This window comes from Macrotis lagotis, chromosome 3, assembly GCF_037893015.1.
Source record: "Macrotis lagotis isolate mMagLag1 chromosome 3, bilby.v1.9.chrom.fasta, whole genome shotgun sequence".
In the NCBI taxonomy this organism is placed as follows: Eukaryota; Metazoa; Chordata; class Mammalia; order Peramelemorphia; family Peramelidae; genus Macrotis; species Macrotis lagotis.
The window spans coordinates 264,829,534-264,848,918 of NC_133660.1; positions in this window are offsets into that span (position 1 = coordinate 264,829,534).

A 19,385-nucleotide genomic window follows, 5' to 3' on the forward strand; every position below is an offset into this window, starting at 1 on the left:
ATTAAGCCTGAGAATACAGTGGCTAAAAGCTTCCTTTCTTGATCTCAGCCAAATGATATGGCTCTGGGGAGGGTCAGGATAGGAAGAGAAACCTCACATTGGAGTTAATGAGTATGGCCAGCCTCTGCTAATTAGTGCCACTGACTCATGGGGTGTGAAAACACAACTTAAAAGGTTCTGTGCCAGCTGAGACCTGCAGGTCGAGGGGAACAAGGAGGAGGGGAAACCCTTTTTTATAGAAGGAATGAAGCAGAATCTTTAATTTTCTGTTAATCTCATCTTTATTATTTATTATTTCTGAGCAGGAGGGTAGACAAAGTGAATTTTCCCCTGCTACATCACAGTGTTTCCCTTTTAATTAAAAGTCACTTCCTTCTCTTTCCCTCTCTCTCCTATTTGCATAGAATCATGCAGAGAGAGTCTTAATCTGATTTTTTTTTCCTTTTGCCTTTCCTATTCAAAGTAGAAACTGTAATATTGAGCAAAATATATATCAAAACCTTTGGACTTCGAAAAAATGACAGTTATGTAACACTGGAACCAGACAACTTGGTCTCTTCCTACCTGATTGTTTTCTAACACATTATAACTCTCCATCCAGATATACTGCCCGACTTTCCATTTCTCCTATAAGATACTCACTTTCCTGACACCTATGTATTTGCATCAGCTGTCCTCCAAACCTGGAAGGCTCTTCTTTCTCATCTTCAACTCCTAGTTTTTATTCATACATCTTTTCAGGAAGCCTTTCCTAGTGTCCCCTAACCTCTTAGATTACCAGACCTTCTTAGGCATTGCTAAACAGAGTTCTTTGCTTCTACTTTCTTATGCGTGGCTCTTCTCAGTTAAATGTAAGCCTCGGGAGGGCAGAAGTAGTCTTTTTGTCTTTCTTAGTGTCCCTAGTTACTAGCCATTTTCAGTCATCCTGATCCATATTTCACCATTGGACTCAGTTGGCTCCAAAGGAGAAAGTGAGGCTGGTATCTTTGGAGACCCCTACCTCACTTAAATCCAATTCAAATGCAAGTCATGGCATCACTTTCCTGGTGTCATGGTCCCCTTTGAGAAAAAAAAAAGACAAATAACATGTAGTACAGCCCTTACACTATATTAAAAGCTTAAAAAAGGATTATTTATAGATTTGTAGCAAAGATGTTAAAGATCATCAAACTCATTCCTCCCTTCAGTCCCATTTTAAAGATGAAAAAAATGAGGGCCAGAGATAGACAATCATCTGGTCATGGTCATGCAAGCAGCATGCAGTAGGAACCAAGATATGAACTCCAGTCTTTTGACCAGTGTTCTTTTCATTGTATTTGGGCTATTTTGAATTGAATTAAAGGGCTTATGTTTTTTTTCAGGGAATATATGACAGTGTGTATATGTGTTTAAAAAATTTCTCTCCTAAGTCACCATAAATCTCTTCTTTGTTCTAATGCAGTCCTATGTTCCATATTAATTTGGATCCTAATTATGCTCCAACGGTAGGCACAAATAGAGCCTTGTGTACCCAAGGAGATACTTTAAAGAGCTCCCTCGGTGGAAACATCTGCAGAACCTATTTTTAAATCAAGGCCCCAACATTATGTCTTCAGTGAAATTAAGCTACTCATTGCAGAGGGAACTAAAAGGGCACATTCTTTATCAGCAGTGCTGTGTTTAAAGAGGAAGAGGGAAAAGGGAGCAAAAGCTTACTTAGCAATGAAAAGAAGAAAAGAGGACGTGAGGGGAGAGGTGGATTGTTTACAAAGCCTTCTTCCTTGCCACCATCCCAAAGGTAGACAGAATCACGTTATTGCCTCCATTTCACAGGTGGAAAAATTAAGGTTCAGAGACATGGAACAGTTTTTTCCAGGGTCAAGCCATATTCAACAGTAAGCATTGTGTTAAGCACTGGGATTGAAGAGAAAGAAAGCAAGGAAAAAGGAACCCACAAAACCAAAAAAATTCCCTGCCTACTTCCATATCCCTATTAGTTTTTTTTTTTTCATTTTAAAATATTCCCTTTGGTTTCCCTGCCCTCATGGAGTTCATATTCTCATGGAGAGCACAACATATAAATAACTAGGTATATACTTGATATCAGAGTAGAATATACTAATGTATAAATCTTGGGGACCTGGAATGGCCTTCTGTAGAATGTCATCTTTGAGCTGAGTCTTGAAGGAAACCAGGTCACTCAACTAATAAATGACTTTCAAATCCAGTCCTCCTGATACTAATAGATGGTAAGCTCCTTGAGGGCAGGAATTATCTTTCCCCTGCTTTTTCAACCATCCCCCCCCTTTTTTTGTTTGTCCCTAGTACTGAGTAATATTTCTGGCAAACAATAGGCCCTAATAGGTATTTATTGATTAATCAACCACCAAATACACTCACTTTCTATTCTGATCCATCTGTAACATGGAAAAAGGAAGGCAATATCTGGGGGGAAAAGACAAGCCAATGTCAGCTATCCTTAAAGTTTGTGGTTTTGGTTTCTAATAAATGCTTATAGAATTGAATTGGTAGAGACAGGAGTGGACAGTTTCTGAACAAAGTTCTTGTCCCAAAAGTTAGAACCCTGATGTCTGAGAGTGGCAAACCATGAAGTATTGGAGGATCATAACTCTAGAGAGAGACTTCTCAGAGACTGTTTACTTAAATGCCTGAATTCTGCTGATGAAGAACCTGATATTGTTGCTCTTTTTATTACTGTTGTTTGTCCTTTCTTCAGGAAGAGGACCATGATATCAGAGAGGTGGTTATGACATGTACTGAAGTGAAGGAGAAACTAAGAACTTAGATAAACGGCTGTTAAACTGGATTTTTAAAACCACATTCATGCTAGCCAGGTAATAGTCTGTCCCACCTCTTACCACACATAGGAAATACAAAATCTAAATGAATTCTATTTAGTTATTTCTAATCACATCTCTATGAATTCCCAATTACCATTCAGTCTCAGCTCAGGATCAATTGCTAAGCTTTTCTGATCCATTTCCCCCTACTCCGTGTTGTTATTGCCTTCCCCCCAAATGACCCTCTGCCAAATGTGTGAGTATGGGTGTGCTTCTCTATGTGTGTTAATTTGTTCCCTCAATGGATGAAATGAGGAAATGAAAATCAGAGTAATAACAATCTGGTGGCCTTGGATAATTCATTTATCTCTGTCAGAGAGGGGTATTGAATTATTATAAGCACTAAATCCTTCTTGGGCTCAAGATTCTTTGTTTCTAAATATCTACAATTGTGGCAAGTCCCATCTGTTCTGATTGATCATTTACTTACACACAACTCCATTTACCTACACACACACACACACACACACACACACACACACACATGCACGCACACACACAAACACACACAAACACACATCTGTATCTGCTTATTTATCTATTCATTCATTTATTGCAGTAATAGAAGCAGTAAAACCTGTAGAACATCGATCTTGCACTTAGGGACAGGTGCTTCAAAAATACCAATTGCATAGCCTTGATCAAATCACTTCATTTTTTTCATGCTTTAACAGAAATACTGGATCATGCATCTTACTCTGAAAAGTACTTAAAATCATTTAGACTAATTTCCTCATTTTACAGATGAGGAAACTGTACTAGCTGGTACATTCTCAAGAACACATAGCAGGTCCTTTATTTTACAAGAAGTAAGTATCAATGATTAAATTTGAATCCTGGCCAGTGCTCTTAACATTGCATGAACATACATACATACATACATACAACATATATTTCATCAAATATTTCCCAAATGTTTGAAAAACTATTTTAATATTTCATTTTTAAAAATTTTGAGTTCTAAATTCTTTTCCTCCATCATCCCTTGGAAAGCCAAGCAATATGATATGGATTATATATGTGAAGTCATTTAGAATGTTATTTCAATTGTATTATATTGTATATATATATATATATATATTATTGTAATATATATTATATATGTGTGTGTATGTCACTTTATAGAATTCATATTCTAACCTAAGAAACAGAATTGGATTGACTCCAGTCTGAACATGATGATTTTATTTTGATGAAGGAAATTCTCACACTGGAACTATTCAATATTCATGGAAATTATGGACCCTTTACTTATTTGCCTACATCTTTTTCAACACATCTAACCATGCATAAATAAAAACATCATCCTCATAATGTTATTGCTCCTCTGAGAACAAAGGACAAACAACAAATAGATACTAGCCTAAAAACAAAGTCCAGTATATTCTCCAAAAAAATTTCAGTGAAACAATATCAATGAGTATTTGCAATTGATAATGTGAGGCTAAAGATCTGTAACTTCTTTTAAAAGACTATAGATTTTATGATAGCAAAATAGCACCTAAGCTTTTCCACCTCTTCACACACATAATTTTTTTATTTGATATATATGGTTATTTTGCATCAGCTTTTTTTCCTCCATTCTAGGTCAGAGTATTGATTTGTGGACTTAATTTTGATGTGTGCTAAGTATACCAGACCAGAAATTAAATGAGCAACTTATTCCCAGGGAGATCCACTGTGGTTTCCCTGTCTATCTAAGCCAGGGTTTACTTTAAAATATATGACTTGCTGATAGTGCTCCAAGAGAAGGGTGAAAACAAGTTATATAATATCTATTATAGTTATAGTTTTTAAGGCAGGAAATGGGTCTTATACAATAACCCTTAGAGTTGGGTACCATTAAAATTCTCATTTTTACAGATGGAGAAACTGAAGCTTGGAAAAGTGAAATGATTTGTCCAGAATCATACAACTTGCAAGTATCAGACCTAGCATTTGAACTCATAGCTTCTTAATTTCAAGTCCAACATTCTATGCAGAGGATGTTCAATAGAACAAAATCACCTCACTTATCCTGTATTCTGGTGAAGGAAGCATTCTGCATGAGCTAAATACTACATTATCAAAATATTACTCATGCTTCTCACCCCTCTTTGAATTGTTCATTATGGAAATTTTAATAAAATAAATTACATAATGACTGTATGGCCATGACCAAAGATTCCATGCTCAGCTGTGTCGCCTATAAGTAATGAGTCTATTACTATTATTATTTCTGGGCTTGGCTAGAATGGGTGACAATCAGCATGGTTGAAAGGAATAGCCACAAAACTGATATAGTTTTTAAAAAAAAAATCTCAATTTTAGGGGTGGCTAGGTGGTACAGTGGATAGAGCACTGGCCCTGGAGTCAGGAGTGCCTGGGTTCAAATCCAAACTCAGACACTTAATAATGACCTAGCTGTGTGACCTTGGGCAAGTCATTTAACCCTATTGCCTTGCAAAAAGCAAAAAACATCTCAATTTTACAGTTTCCCTTGTTTGTCAAATAAAGAATGCTAAACATAATCTTTTCCTGCTGACTCAAGATCACTATTTTCTGAAGTCATTTCCAATTCAAAGGCTCTAAGACCACCTCCACTCTATTATAATACAGGTGATGTCATAAAGGAATATGGGGATGTACAGAAGTGTTTTCTCTACATTAAACTGATAAACAAGTATTTGCTAGTGAGGCAGCTAGGTGGCACCATACACAGAGCCCCTTATCACTCTGGCTCGCTCTCTCTCTCTCTCTCTCTCTCTCTCTCTCTCTCTCTCTCTTTTAAATTTTTGCAAGGCAAATGAGGTTAAGTGGCTTGGCCAAGGCCACACAGCTAGGTCATTATTAAGTGTCTGAGGCCACATTTGAACTCAGGTCCTCCTGACTCCAGGGCAGTGCTGTATCCACTGTGCCACCTGGCTGCCCCTCACTTTGGCTCTCTGGATGGGTCAACAATGTGTTTCAGGCTAATTTCCACTTGGCCATTGTTTAGGTCCTGGTTGGCTGAGCCAATTCAAACTGTAAGTCTTTCTATTCAGAAACCCTGAGGGTCTTCCCCTCCCAGGCTGACTTTTTTTAAGACTATGCTAAAGAGGCTATTTTCTCCTTTTCTTTCACACTTGCCTCAATCACTGATGTACCCTGATGGTCTTACCCTCCTCACAACAAATTTTTTTTCTTTTTTCTTTTTTTTTGGAAGTGGTTATTCTTGGGACCTCTTGGCCTAAATTCTCTCACCTAACATTAATTGCCTCAGTCAAACTGTGACCTGGGGAAAGACCAAAGTCTCCCACTGAATCCAATGCCATCTCCAGCCATTTTGATCCATATCTGACCATTGGATCCAGATGCCTTCAGGGGAGAAAGTAAGACTGGTGACTTTGTACAGCACCCCCTTTACTTAAATCCAACTCACTTGCATGCCAAGTCATCTCATGGTCTTCTTTCAAATAAAGGACAAACAACAAAAAACCCTGAACCTCTGGTTAGAAAGATCCAAGTTCAAATTCTTCCTGAGATACTTATTATTACCTGCTCAATGTGTTAACTTCCTAATCTGGCAAATGGAGATAGCAAAAACACATGCCTTATAGGGTTGTTGTGAAAAGCAAAGGAGATGATGATATATGTGGAGCTCTATGAAAGCTTCATTATGCTATATAAATATCATTATTATATGCCTACAATCTACCAGATAGTCTTCTTTCTAGTGATTATTCTCCTTGTTAAACTGTTATTTTTAAGTTAAACTCTTTTCACTGACTCTTTAATTTGTTAAACTGACTCTTGTCACTGACAGAAACTAGATGCTTCTAATTTCCTGCCTAATTTTATCTGTAGTTTTATGGGTGGGTGGTCTGAGAAATGCACTACTCTTTAGAATGTGTCATGAGACTTGTGATAGGTTGCATATCTATAGGTTTCTACTTAATTCTCCATGATATTTTTTGTTTACTTCTAAATTCACTGATTTATTCCATATAGTCAGCATTGCCTCTAAATAAGTGAAAATAAGGAAAATTCAGAAGCGGTCAGCCAAACATTTGAATGGATTTTTAAGGTGTCATCTGCTTGGAAGGAAATCATCAGGAATTTACTTCGGCCTCTATGCTATTTAGCATGTTTAATGCTGTCTTAAATAAATGCATGGATTGTATGGTGACCAAATTTGCAAATGAAGCAAAGTGAGAAAAAAAGAATTAATAAAGGGGATGATATTCAGTAACCAAAGATATCCAGACAGGTGAGAATCATGAGATAAATCTGAGAAGATAAAATGTAATAGTGAATATAAAGTCTTATACTTAAGTTTTTTTTTAATAATAACATTGCAATTTCAAGATGGGGAGATGTGGCTAGACTGGATAATTGTTGGGGCATTCCAGTGAACTGAAAGCTCAATATGAATCAGTGGGGTGATCTAGCAGCCAGAAGAGGTACTAAGATCTCAGTCTAGATGCTCATGACTAGGAAAAAGACAATCTCTTTGTAATCTGGCTTGGTCAAACTACATGCAAAATATAGTGTTCAAATCTGGGTACCATTTTTTTGGAGGGAATTAATAAGTTTTTTGTTTGATTGTTTTTGTTTTGTTTTTAATTTAATTCTGGACTTCTAATATCAATAGTGTTGAGAAGCTCCATGTATGGGAAGGCTTCAACTAAGTTAGATCATAGAGCAAAAGTAGGAAAGGATGGTCGAGTCTGTCTCAGACACTTCCTAGCTGGGTAACCCTGGACAAATTGCTTAGTCCTGTTTACCTCAGTTTCCCCATCTGTAAAATGATCTGGAGAAGGAAATGGAAACCACTCTAGTATCTTTGCGGAGAAAACCTCAAATGGGGTCATGAAAAATCAGATATGGTTGACCACCACCACCAACATCAACATCAACAATAACATAGCTAATAAATGTTTGAGGCCAAATTTGATGTACGGTTTTACTGACTCCACACCCAGCACAGTAAAATCGCATGAACGGCCTAAGGGGATAACATCATTCGAACAGAATTACAGAGTCACAGTATGCCATAGGTAAAAGTCAAGAAGACTCTTATAAGACAAGTTTGGCTCACTTCTACATTATGCTGCTACTCATTCTTGAAGGAAGGAAGGGAAGAAGGGAGGGAGGGGAAGGAAGGAAGGAAGGAAGGAAGGAAGGAAGGAAGGAAGGAAGGAAGGAAGGAAGGAAGGAAGGAAGGAAGAAAAGAAAGAAGGAAGGAAGGAAATGAGGGAGGAAGGAAGAAATTATTTAAATATATTGTCAGATACTATGCAGAACAAGCAATACAAATACAAATAAATGGGTTGTTGCGGCTATGTTTTCCAGTTCTATGATAGAGTAGAAGCTGAGATTGACACCCGACTTCAGTCACCTGAGAGGGATATGGAACATTTAAGAAATGCCAAGTTAGATTGAGGAGTAGGACTGGAGCCTGTTTGCCATCCCCACCTGCTTCATGGCACACTGATTTCTCCCTCCTCTGAATCCTGATGGCACTCATTGTCTGTACCCCACAATTTTGCACTTGATTATATAGTATCTTTCTTTCTTTGCTAAGTTGTTGTGTGTGGTTAAGTCTTGTTTCCCCCAACAAACTTTGGGAAGGCAGGTACAATTGTTCCATCTTAACTCTGTTCTATGTATGTATGTAGCTGGGGACTATGGTCCAGTTCATCACAATACATTAAGCTTTTACTAAATCACTAAACAGGACCCACAGAAAAGGCATGGGAAATATAAAGTGTTATCTTTGCCACTGAGCAGTGATGGGGGAAGGGAGATAAAATTTATATAAATATAGTTTCCATCAGGACCTTTGATGTAAAGAGGCTCAGATCTATAAAGGAAGAGGGGATCTCATCAATTGTCCAGTCCATTGCCTTCTTTTTATAGATGAGAATGAAACCTAATAAGGCTGAGTGTCATAGATACCATTATATAGTTAACAAAGCAGTACCAGCATTTTGAATTTGGTTCATTCGATTCTGGAGTTCTTTTTGCCCTGAGAGGAATTCCCAGTGGAGAAATTTCCTCTGAGAACATAGGTCATCCTCTTGTCTCAAACTTTTCACTGTAGCTACCTATAGTGCTTAGGTGGCCTCTTAGCTAGATTGGGTGCAAGGTGAGATCTGAACCTAGGTCTTGTGATTCCAACAGTAGCCCTATCCAGTATACCACACTGTCACCTCATTTTAATTATATGGTTTGAGGAGGGAAAATACCAATGAGGGGGATTGGGGAAAAGCTTTTTAAAGTATGTAGCATCACAGACAAACTGAAGAAAGCTAAGGTTTCCAAGGAACAGAAGTAAGAAGGGAGGGAGGAAATGAATCCTGGCATGAGAGTTGGGGAGAGGAAAGCCTGAACAACGATGCAGAGATGAGGGATGGAGTATGTATGAATAGCAGTAAGCTGGTCAATTGGGGTAGTATGTATGGTAGCAAAAGGAGATTAAAGTGAAATAAGATTGGAGAGGTAAAATGTAAATATTTGGTAAGATCTCGAAATGGAAGCTGCATGCACATATTTACATACCCATCTACATGTATATGTGTACATTATATTTAATGCTACATGGGTGTATATGCATAAGTTTGGATATACATGCATTTACATATATGTTGCTATTTAGTTGGTCTTCAGTCATGTCTGACTTGCAATTCCTTTTGAAGTTTATTTGGTAAAGATATTGGCTAGTTTTATTTCCTCTTCCAGCTCATTTTAAAGATGAGAAAACTGGGCAGCTAGGTGGCACATTGAATAGAGCACCGGCCCTGGAGTCAGGAGTACCTGAGCTCAAATTTGGCCTCAGACACTTAATAATTACCTAGCTGTGTGGCCCTGGGCAAGCCACTTAACCCCACTGCCTTGCAAAAAAATCTAAAAATAAATAGATAGATGATAGATAGATAGATAGATAGATAGATAGATAGATAGATAGATAGAAAATAAAATATAAAAAGTAAAGATGAGAAAACTGAGACAGACAGACTTAAATGACTTGTCCAGGGTCACACAGCTAATAAGTGTCTGCAAACAGATTTGAACACAGAAAGATGAATTTCCCTAACTCTAGCCCTCTATCCTCAGTCTGTGCCACCTAGTGACCCTGATACATAGCTATTCATATATATAAATACATGCAAATATACATACAGGTATATTGATATATAAAATATAGTCATTTCATTTAAGAGTTCCCTCAAATCCCAGGGGCCTCTAGGTGGCGTAATGGATAAAGCACTGGCCTTGGAGTCAGGAGTACCTGAGTTCAAATCTGACCTCAGACACTTAATAATTACCTAGCTGTGTGGCCTTGGGCAAGCCACTTAACCCCATCTGCCTTGCAAAAAAACCTAAAAAAAAAAAAAAAGAGTTCCCTCAAATCCATTATCATGGTGTGGAATGATCTCAGCTTCTCAAAGGGCTAGAACAGAATAGCTCTGGAAGTCACCATCAAGCTGCAAAGACTTGAAGGGCAGGCTTCTTATTTGTCATCCCAGCCCAAGCTGGAAGAATTCATTACCTGCTTGGCTATATTTTGTCAAGCTTTGGGACCCCAAAAGACCTGAAAAGTTGTAGAAGGGGAAATTTGATTTGCATCAGTGACAGACTAAATGGGAAGTATATGAGGAAGCCCCTTTTCCAATGAATTGATGTATCATTTAGGTTATTTAAATAAAAATATGATATAATAACAGCAAAACAAGTATATACATCTATCATCTCTCTCTCTCTCTCCATCTATCTCTCCATCTTTCTGTCTATAAAACACATAAAAATAGACAGGTGGTATTTGAGACTTCTAGCATATGAAAATTTATCAATGAATAATGACTGATTACATAATAATACCAATAAATTGAATTGCCAAATACCAGATACCTCCAAAATGTGATCTAAGAAAAAGTACAATTGTTTTCCAAAAACTGATTGTCATAAAATATCAGTTATTTTTAAAACTAGTGTTGATATATAATAGAATTGCATTTAGCTATCTCTTTGGGGTTTATTTGGAAAAGATAACTGCTGAAATAATATACCTTAATATAACTCTAATCTGGATTTTATTTGTAGGCGAATCAAAAGAAATCTTTTCTATCAGTAAAATGATTAACTGTTAACCAATTGACCGTGGAATATATTTTTACATGTAGCTTAACCTTAATGTTTGGGGAACAAAGATAGTTAACTTTGTTCAAAGAATCTTAAAATTTTAAAAATAGAAGAGCATTTATTTCACACACTATCAGAATTGGAAGGAATCTTTGAATAAAATTTACCGATGTTGTAAGGGACCTGAAACCACTGAATTTCAAAACTGGGACATTGGACTTAGAAGATACCTCAGAACAGAGAACATAAAGTATCAGAATAGGAAAAAATTCTCAGAATATAGAATATCAGAAGTAGAAGAGACCCTATAACAATAGAATGTTCTATCTGAAAAGAGGCCCCAAAACATAGTATATTAAAACCGGAGTGGATTTTAAAATATAAAATATTGAATTTTTAAAATTATTTAAATCCCATTGAATGAATAAAAGGAATAGACTGATAAGTTTATATTGAATATAAGCCTCTTTGGAGTTGGCAATGGTCTTACTTTTGTATTTATGTCCTCAGGTTCCAGCATACTCCCTGTCACATACTCAAATTTTATCTATCAGGGAATTCCTATCAATGATGGAGATTATAGTACATTAATTTAGCCCTGTCTGTCGAGATTCTTTTCTATGGCCCCTTAGATGTTCTCTACTGGGGGTCTTCCCAATGTGCATTGAATCATTGTTTGTTGCCAGAAGAGTTGTCCTCAGAGCTACTCTATTATTTTGCCAATCACTTGAAACTGGGAATAGATTGAATACTTATTTATTGTGTGGTTGATCTCTTTAAATTGGCCTAGAAAGGTAATGCAAAGTATCAGATGACAGAACTGGGATCCAAAAAGATCTCAGAAGGCTGAAACAATGGGCCAAATTTAAGGGAATAAAAAAAAATTCAAGGTTTGCATTTATGTTAAAATAAATCAAGTATACGCAAACAGAATGGGGTTGGAGAGTTCATGTAAAATATAGTTTCATGAAGTTTTATTTCATTCCTAATTCAATATGAATCAATAAAGTGACAAAGCAGTCAACAATACTAATGGGAGGGTAGGCGATAATAGCACCAGAACAGTTTTCAGAGTCCCACTGGGCCCTGCTTGGGTCAGAACCTATATGGAGTATTGTATTCCATCCTAGGCTTCACAGTTTAGTAGGTATATTGAGAAGCTGGAAACCATCCAAAGCAAAGAAAGTAGGATGATGAAGGCACACCAAACCATGACCCAGGGAGATAAACTGAAAGAAATGAATACTAACCCTAGAGAAAAAAGATTTAGGGTTGGCGTGTCAGCTGTCTGCATATATCAGAAGTCTTGGCTCTTAGAAGAGAAATCTGCTTTGCCCTGCTTCCCAAGGTCAGAAATTGGACCATGGAGTAAAAGTTAAAGAGAGACAGAGTTTAGCTCCATATAAAGGGGAAAAAATAAAGGCAGTATTACATAGTGAAGAGAAACTTGACCTTTGAGTGAGGAAGACCCAGGTTCCAGTCCCATTCCCAATATACGCTGGCTATATGACCATGGCCAAGTCACTCAGCTCTCAGTGACCAAGCAACTCTTTAAGAACACCAGGTGCTACTCCAAAATGGTAGAGAATTTACTCACTGTCAGGATTTTTCTACCCAATAGTATTAGAGAGCTATATATAAAAATGAATAAATGATATTAAAAAATAAAACCTTCATCAGATTTACATACCTTCATGAAACTTTAGAAGTGAAAAAAGATCTCAGGAGTTATAATGTCCAATCCATCATACCCCCTAAAAATTTTTTTCAGTTAAAAATTAACACCTGAAATATAGTTTTTCAGCCTTTGTTCAAAAGGCTACCTTGATACCCTTAGCGAGTCAGTCAACAAACATTTAAGCAATAAAAAATAAACTATTCTATCCCACTTACAGAAATCTCTACTTGTTAGAAAGTTTCATTTATTTTCCGAACATCCAGCCAAGTGTAGAATATTATGACTCATTTGGCTTTGAATTTCTCATCTTTGGAAGACCTTTAGTTCAACTTTAGGGACACTTAGAGGGAGTTCTTACACTCAGGGTTTCGGTTGAAGTAAATGAATCCTAGGGTGCCTTCGGACTCTAAGAGTATGGAAAAAGGTTAGACTTACAGATAAGTGGTAAATTTGGTAGTTGCTGGTCCCAGATCTAGAAAGAGCTGGGTCTGAAGGCTACCTTAGGTACATTTTTTTAACCTCCTTATTTCTCACTTATTTTTCTCATTTTTTCTCATTTTCTCATTTTCTCATAAAATGGGAATAACAATAGCAGCTAATTCCTACTGTTCTTGTGAATATCAAATGATTATCATTTATAAAGTATTATAATAACAACATTTATAGAATATTTCCTCACAACTACACTGGAAGTAAATGTTACTGCTATGATCATTTTATAGACAAGAAAATTGAGGGAGTGAACTTAAGTGACTTGCCAAGGGTCATACAGTTAGTAAGTGGTTTCCTAATCCAGAGTTCTATCCAGGGCAATACTTAGCTTCCCCATGTGATATAAATGTTAAGTATTAGCTTTATTGTTATTATGATTGATCTCTGAGTCAGTTCTAGTTCTAAAATTGTGTAAGTCCATATATCTGTAGCCAAAGAACAAGGGCAAAAAAGAGAAAGCTAAAGTGAAAGGGGAAAAAGAAAAAAAAAATGATTCCCATGAGACATTATTCAATAGTGTCAGTATTCTTGACTTAGCATTCTGCACATCATATGTTTTGTTGGTAAAAACACCACCTAAGAAATCCCTTTGTAAACAACCTAACTTCATAAAAACTTGAGATATCAGTACCTCTCTTGCTTAGTAATTCCTCAGTAGTCACTGAAAGCAAAAAGGTAGGAAATAGGAAAGTTTTATTCCTTTCCTATTATTATCACTTGAATTAAGATTATTTAATATACTCTGGGAATAATGATGATGGTGAAGAAAACTGGCATTTATATAATGTTTTAAAGTTGGTAAAGCATTTTATAAATAATTCATCTTATCCTCAGAACAATCCTAGGAAGGAAGTATTATTATCTCCATTTTACCAATGAGGAAACAAGGCAGGTAGCCATCAACTAAATTGCCCAAGATCACTCAATGGGTAAGTGCCTGAGGCAGGATTTGAACTCACATCTTCCTGACTTCATTTCTTCCACACCCATCTGTGGTCCAGAACATACTCAAGGCCCAATAGGCAAGATAGACTAGAAACAATGGAACAGAGAAACAAATTTAGAGGTAATTTTCTCTGTCCTTGGTGCTAAGAGTAGCATAATATTCCTTAGGAGATAGTAGCACTAGTAAGCAAAAACTGGATGGTCACCGGTGACTATGTCGGGGATTTCTCTTTAGGTACAGGTGACCTGGGTGGCCTCAAAGAGTTTCAGATTTTGTGAATACCTATTCAAGGTTTAAAAAAAAAAAGATTGTCTTTTTCAAGCTCTCCTGAGGTCCATCTCTCACATAGACTCTTCTCCAGCTTCCTGGCTTATTGTGGACAGGCTTGAGTTTGGGAAAATACGGTCAATGCACAGTTCAGTATCAGCACCTGGCTTTGTGATGGTGCTTTTCACAGAGACGACAATCCTGCTATTCAGAGGTGAGTAAAACAGGACTCGTTATCTTCCCTCATGCTGTCTGAAAGCAAGGATAGTTCAGCCTTGTTTAATAGCAACTGAGCAAGATAATGCATGTAATTGAATGGTTAGTGAATCTATTTCTCATCCATTCTTGGCCATCCTTGAGGAGAGAATCAAATAAGGAGACGAGAAAGCCTAAGAAAACCTAGACTGCAAAGAAAAGCACAAAGACCTGATTATTCAGACTATTTCAGGCTTTTGTGGGGTTCCCTCTTTCTGCCCCCTTGTGGCTACTTGCTTCCTCTCCAACTCTTTTACCACATGGGCAGGGAAGGGGAAAGGAAATATAACTCCAATTATTTCATTTTGCATCCAAGAAGTAGGTTTGATAAATGGCTTTTGCTGAGTGGGGGTGGAGGGAAAAAGAGACTGCCAGTAAAGGAAGAAATGAGGAAATGGGATCATTTGAGGATTTCATTTTATAAAGCTGTTTCTTCCTACCAGTAGCAGAGCTGCTCAAGTCAGAGAGAAACCAGTAAGCTAAAATAAAAATCAGATTTCTGACAGCCTACTTGTTCAGTTTGGACTGTGAAACAAAATGGTATCTCTGGAAGAGTGCTAATGTAAGAGCAAAAGATAATGAGTTCAAATCTCATCTTTCCACTTATTACCTGGGTAACTTTAGATTCCTCACTGAGTAACTCTGGTCCTCTACTTCCTAAACCTTAAAATGAAGAAATTTGATTAGATGACTCCAGATGTTAATTTCTGTTCCTCAGTGCAATAGGAAGAAAGAAAGCAAATAATTTTTGGTGAAAGGCATCTTGGAGTAAAAAGTCAGAATCAGAGAGGACTGAATTCAAAGATCAGGTTTGCTAGTTGGCATCCTAGGATTACAGATTTGGGACTCAGAAGGGATTTTCTAGGTCACTTAGTTCAATGTCTTGATTTATACAAATACATTTTTGTATCTAATGGTAGCCATCTCTAGGGTGGGTCAGGGTATTTAAAAAAAAAGAAAGTCACTTGCTAACTTTATTTATAGTTAAAAGTATTATAAGTTGTACATAATAGATTTAGGTTTCATGTGTAATCATCCTTTTTAAAATTCTACTATTTTTTGGAAATGCCTGCTTTATTTCATAAATTTAAAGTAAAATAAGTAAAATGTCTTAAAAAGTCTTCCTTTTCCAAATGAGGAAATTGAGACGTTAAATGATTTTTCCATGATCATGTAGTTAGAAATAGAAGTAAAAGCTGAACCCAGGTCTTCCAGATTTCAAATTCATTCCTTTTGCAATACTGCTATGTAGAAATATATTATCATGAACAATCCCCAAAATATTAGAGAGATTGCCCAAGGCAACCATCTAAGAATAAAATACAATGGTAGTTTGTTTATATAGTTAGACCATTTCTTAAACTTATAATATCACATCAATTTTTTTAAAATTCCACTAGAACTGTTCTTCCCCTTCCTTCTCTATCTCAGTACTCCAATCCACTGGACATCTACCATTACTCCTATTACATGCCACTTTTTTCATCTCTTCCACTGTGCAGAAATGAGGAAGCAAATGGAGAAAATACAATCGAAAGAATGCTTTTTTCCTAGACATAAAAATTTTCCCTCTGCAAATCCAAATTTCCAGTTTCTCTTCTGTAAAATGAAGACTTTGAACAATACTACCTCTATGGACCCTTCTAGCTTTTCAGTTCCTTATTTTGAAATAACTTGAGTCTCTAAAATTTGAAAGTAAAAGATGTCACCAACATCTAAACCTTTCTTATTCAATTTATATTGTATGGCTCTATCTACCACAGGCAATATACAACTATAATCTTCAAAAACAAAAATCAGGTACATAGACACTGACAAAAAAAGGATGTTGTACACCATGTTCTTTTCTTTTAAAATGATCATTATACTGGATTGTGAGAGCCATCAGATTTGCTTCAGGCCATTAAAAGGCAAATTGGACATTAATTGTTATATTTGAGTGCTTTCTCCTGTGCTATTATCAATAATAAGATTACCATGGAGTCACCATTACACACACACACACACACACACACACACACACACACACACACACACACACATACACACACCACAAAGACAACATACATTTTTGTATGTGTTTATTTCCTTGCTACTCCTTACTGGACAAAAATAATCTCCAAGACTGTAATACATAGGTTAGCTCACAAAGAACCAAATCATGTAGGATTATAGAATTATGTATCAGTGATGTAGAGCTAATTTTTAACCAATCACCCCTCATTTTATACATGGAGAAAGTGAGACCTAGAAAATTAGCAAATCTGGGAGAAGAGATCTTTGCTCTTTGGGTCCAGGATTCCATTTCACCATCCAAACTCCCTCTGACATACTTAAGTATGTAGAAACAACATTCTTCTTGAGTATCGGAGGATTTTAGTTTAAATATCATATTGATCGCAACTATAATAAACTTGAGCAAATTACTTCTGTTGTCTGGACCTCCCTTTTTATTTTAGGTTTTTGCAAGGTAAACGGGGTTAAGTGGCTTGCCCAAGGCCACACAGCTAGGTAATTAGAAAGTGTCTGAGGTCAGATTTGAACCTGACTCCTGACTCCAGGTCCAGTGCTTTATGTACTATGCCACCTAGCTGCCCCTGGACCTCCCTTTCTTAATTGCCAAATGAGAGGGTTGTATTGCTGCTTTCCAACTCCATATTCCCAACCCTGAATTGTAGGTCTCATATTTGGCTAGGGACTTAGATCACCACATGGCCAATTATGGCCTGAAAAGTGCTCTCCATGGTTTGACATGATCAAACATGGAAAATGAAGGCATGATATTCTGAGATGGGACATCTGCTCAGCACGTGTTCATTGAAAGAACAAATGAATGAAATAAAAGAGAGACAAAATGATTTAGAGATAGGTAACCATAAAATATTGAAGCTAGAAAGGACCGGGGGGATTCATCAACCCAAGTCAATCAATCAAAAGTAGACATTGTGCCAACCATCTTCATTTGTTTGAGGAAAAAAAATCATAGCCAGAGCTTTAGAGATAAGATATTTGGGGGTAGAACTGACCTTATAAACAGGTCACAGATGGGGTAAGATATAATGGGTCTTGGGTAGAGGCTGGGAACCCAACTATAATCCTGCTGTTTGCCATTCCCTCAGCTTGTCTTCATTTCTATGGAAGGAGTCAGTCTAGAAATCTCTCTATTAAAACTCAAATGCTCTTCCTCAAGGCTAGAATGTGAATTGTGACTTCACACCTTCATATTTGCAGGGTAATTACCCCAGATTCTCGTTTTCCTCTTTAAATGCTTTTCCTCCAATAACTGAATACTTCCATCAAGTGATACTTTGGTCATGCATTCCTAATTGAAACAATTATATTTTATCCAAGATCTAGATTGAACTCTGAAATTTCTATTTCTTTAAAAAATAATAAAGATGTATTTAAGTTTATAAGTCTTTAAGTTGATAACTTTAGGAAACACTACACAATAAAATGAACACTTCTGTCTGGTAAATCGTTAAAAGGTAATATATGAGGGCAGCTAGGTGGTGCAGTGGATAGAGCACCAGCCCTGGAGGCAGGAGGACCTGAGTTCAAGTCTGACCTCAGACATTTAATAATTGCCTAGCTGTGTGACCTTGGGCAAGCCACTTAACCCTGTTGCCTAAAATAAAAATAAAAAAAATTAAAAAGGCAACATATGAAATGAAAAATGGTGCCTTTCTCGTAGGATCAAATTTAGCTTAACCCAACTCGAGGCTTGACCAAAGAGTCATCAAAAGACACCTTGAATCTTTATTTGGAAAATTACTCTGATGATGCTGATCTAGAACCTGGTAGTCAAAAACTATTCCAACATAGGACAGCTAGGAAGTCTTGAAAACAGTAAATCTCATTCATGAATTCAAAACTGTCCTTGGATATTTACTAGCTGTGTAAACCTGGCAAGTCCTTTCCCTCTATTTGTCTCATCTGTCAAATGAACTGGAGAAGAAAATGGAAAATTACTCCAGTGTCTCTGCCACGAAAATCCCACTTAGTCAAGAAGAGTAACACATGACTAAAACAAATGGAGAACAATAAAAATATAGAGTGAGGAAGTGGATTTGGAATCAAGAAACTTTGGTTTGAAACATATTGCTGTTAATCACTATCTTTGAAACCTTAGGTAAATGACTTTTCCTCTCCAGCCTCAGTTTCCTTATCTTGCATCTTGCATTGAAGGATTAGGGAAAAAGGCTATGCAAAATCCTTTTCAATTCTAAATATTAATTTTGATGTCGATAACTTTCTTCAAACTTGAGTTTTGTTTATTTCTGTTTTTCTCCTCCATCTCAGTCATAAGGAAATGATCCATCTTACCCAGACAGCAAGAGGCAGTGCCAATGAATGAACTTAGTTACCTTTCTAGTACTCTCTTTTTTTTTAGGCTTTTGCAAGGCAAATGGGGTTAAAGTGGCTTACCCAAGCCGATACAGCTAGGTAATTGTTAAGTGTCTGAGACCAGATTTGAACCCAGGTACTCCTGACTCCAGGGCCAGTGCTTTATCCACTTCACCACCTAGCCACACATTTAGCACTCTTAATTAGCTAGTTCTTTGTTTTTGTTCTAATCATTCCTTCTGTGATCTCTGCTTTCTCTTCCAAAGCACATTTAATGGATTATCAAGTCAGGCAGTTGCATCTCTACACTAAGAAAATCAAGTCCCCAAAGCATTTTCTTCCCTCTGAAAGGGCTGAGTTTTCTACTTTACGCAAAACTCGAAATCATCCTCTACTGAGCAGCCAACATTTTTCTTTTTTATTATATAAATATTCTATTTGTTTTCCAATTATATGC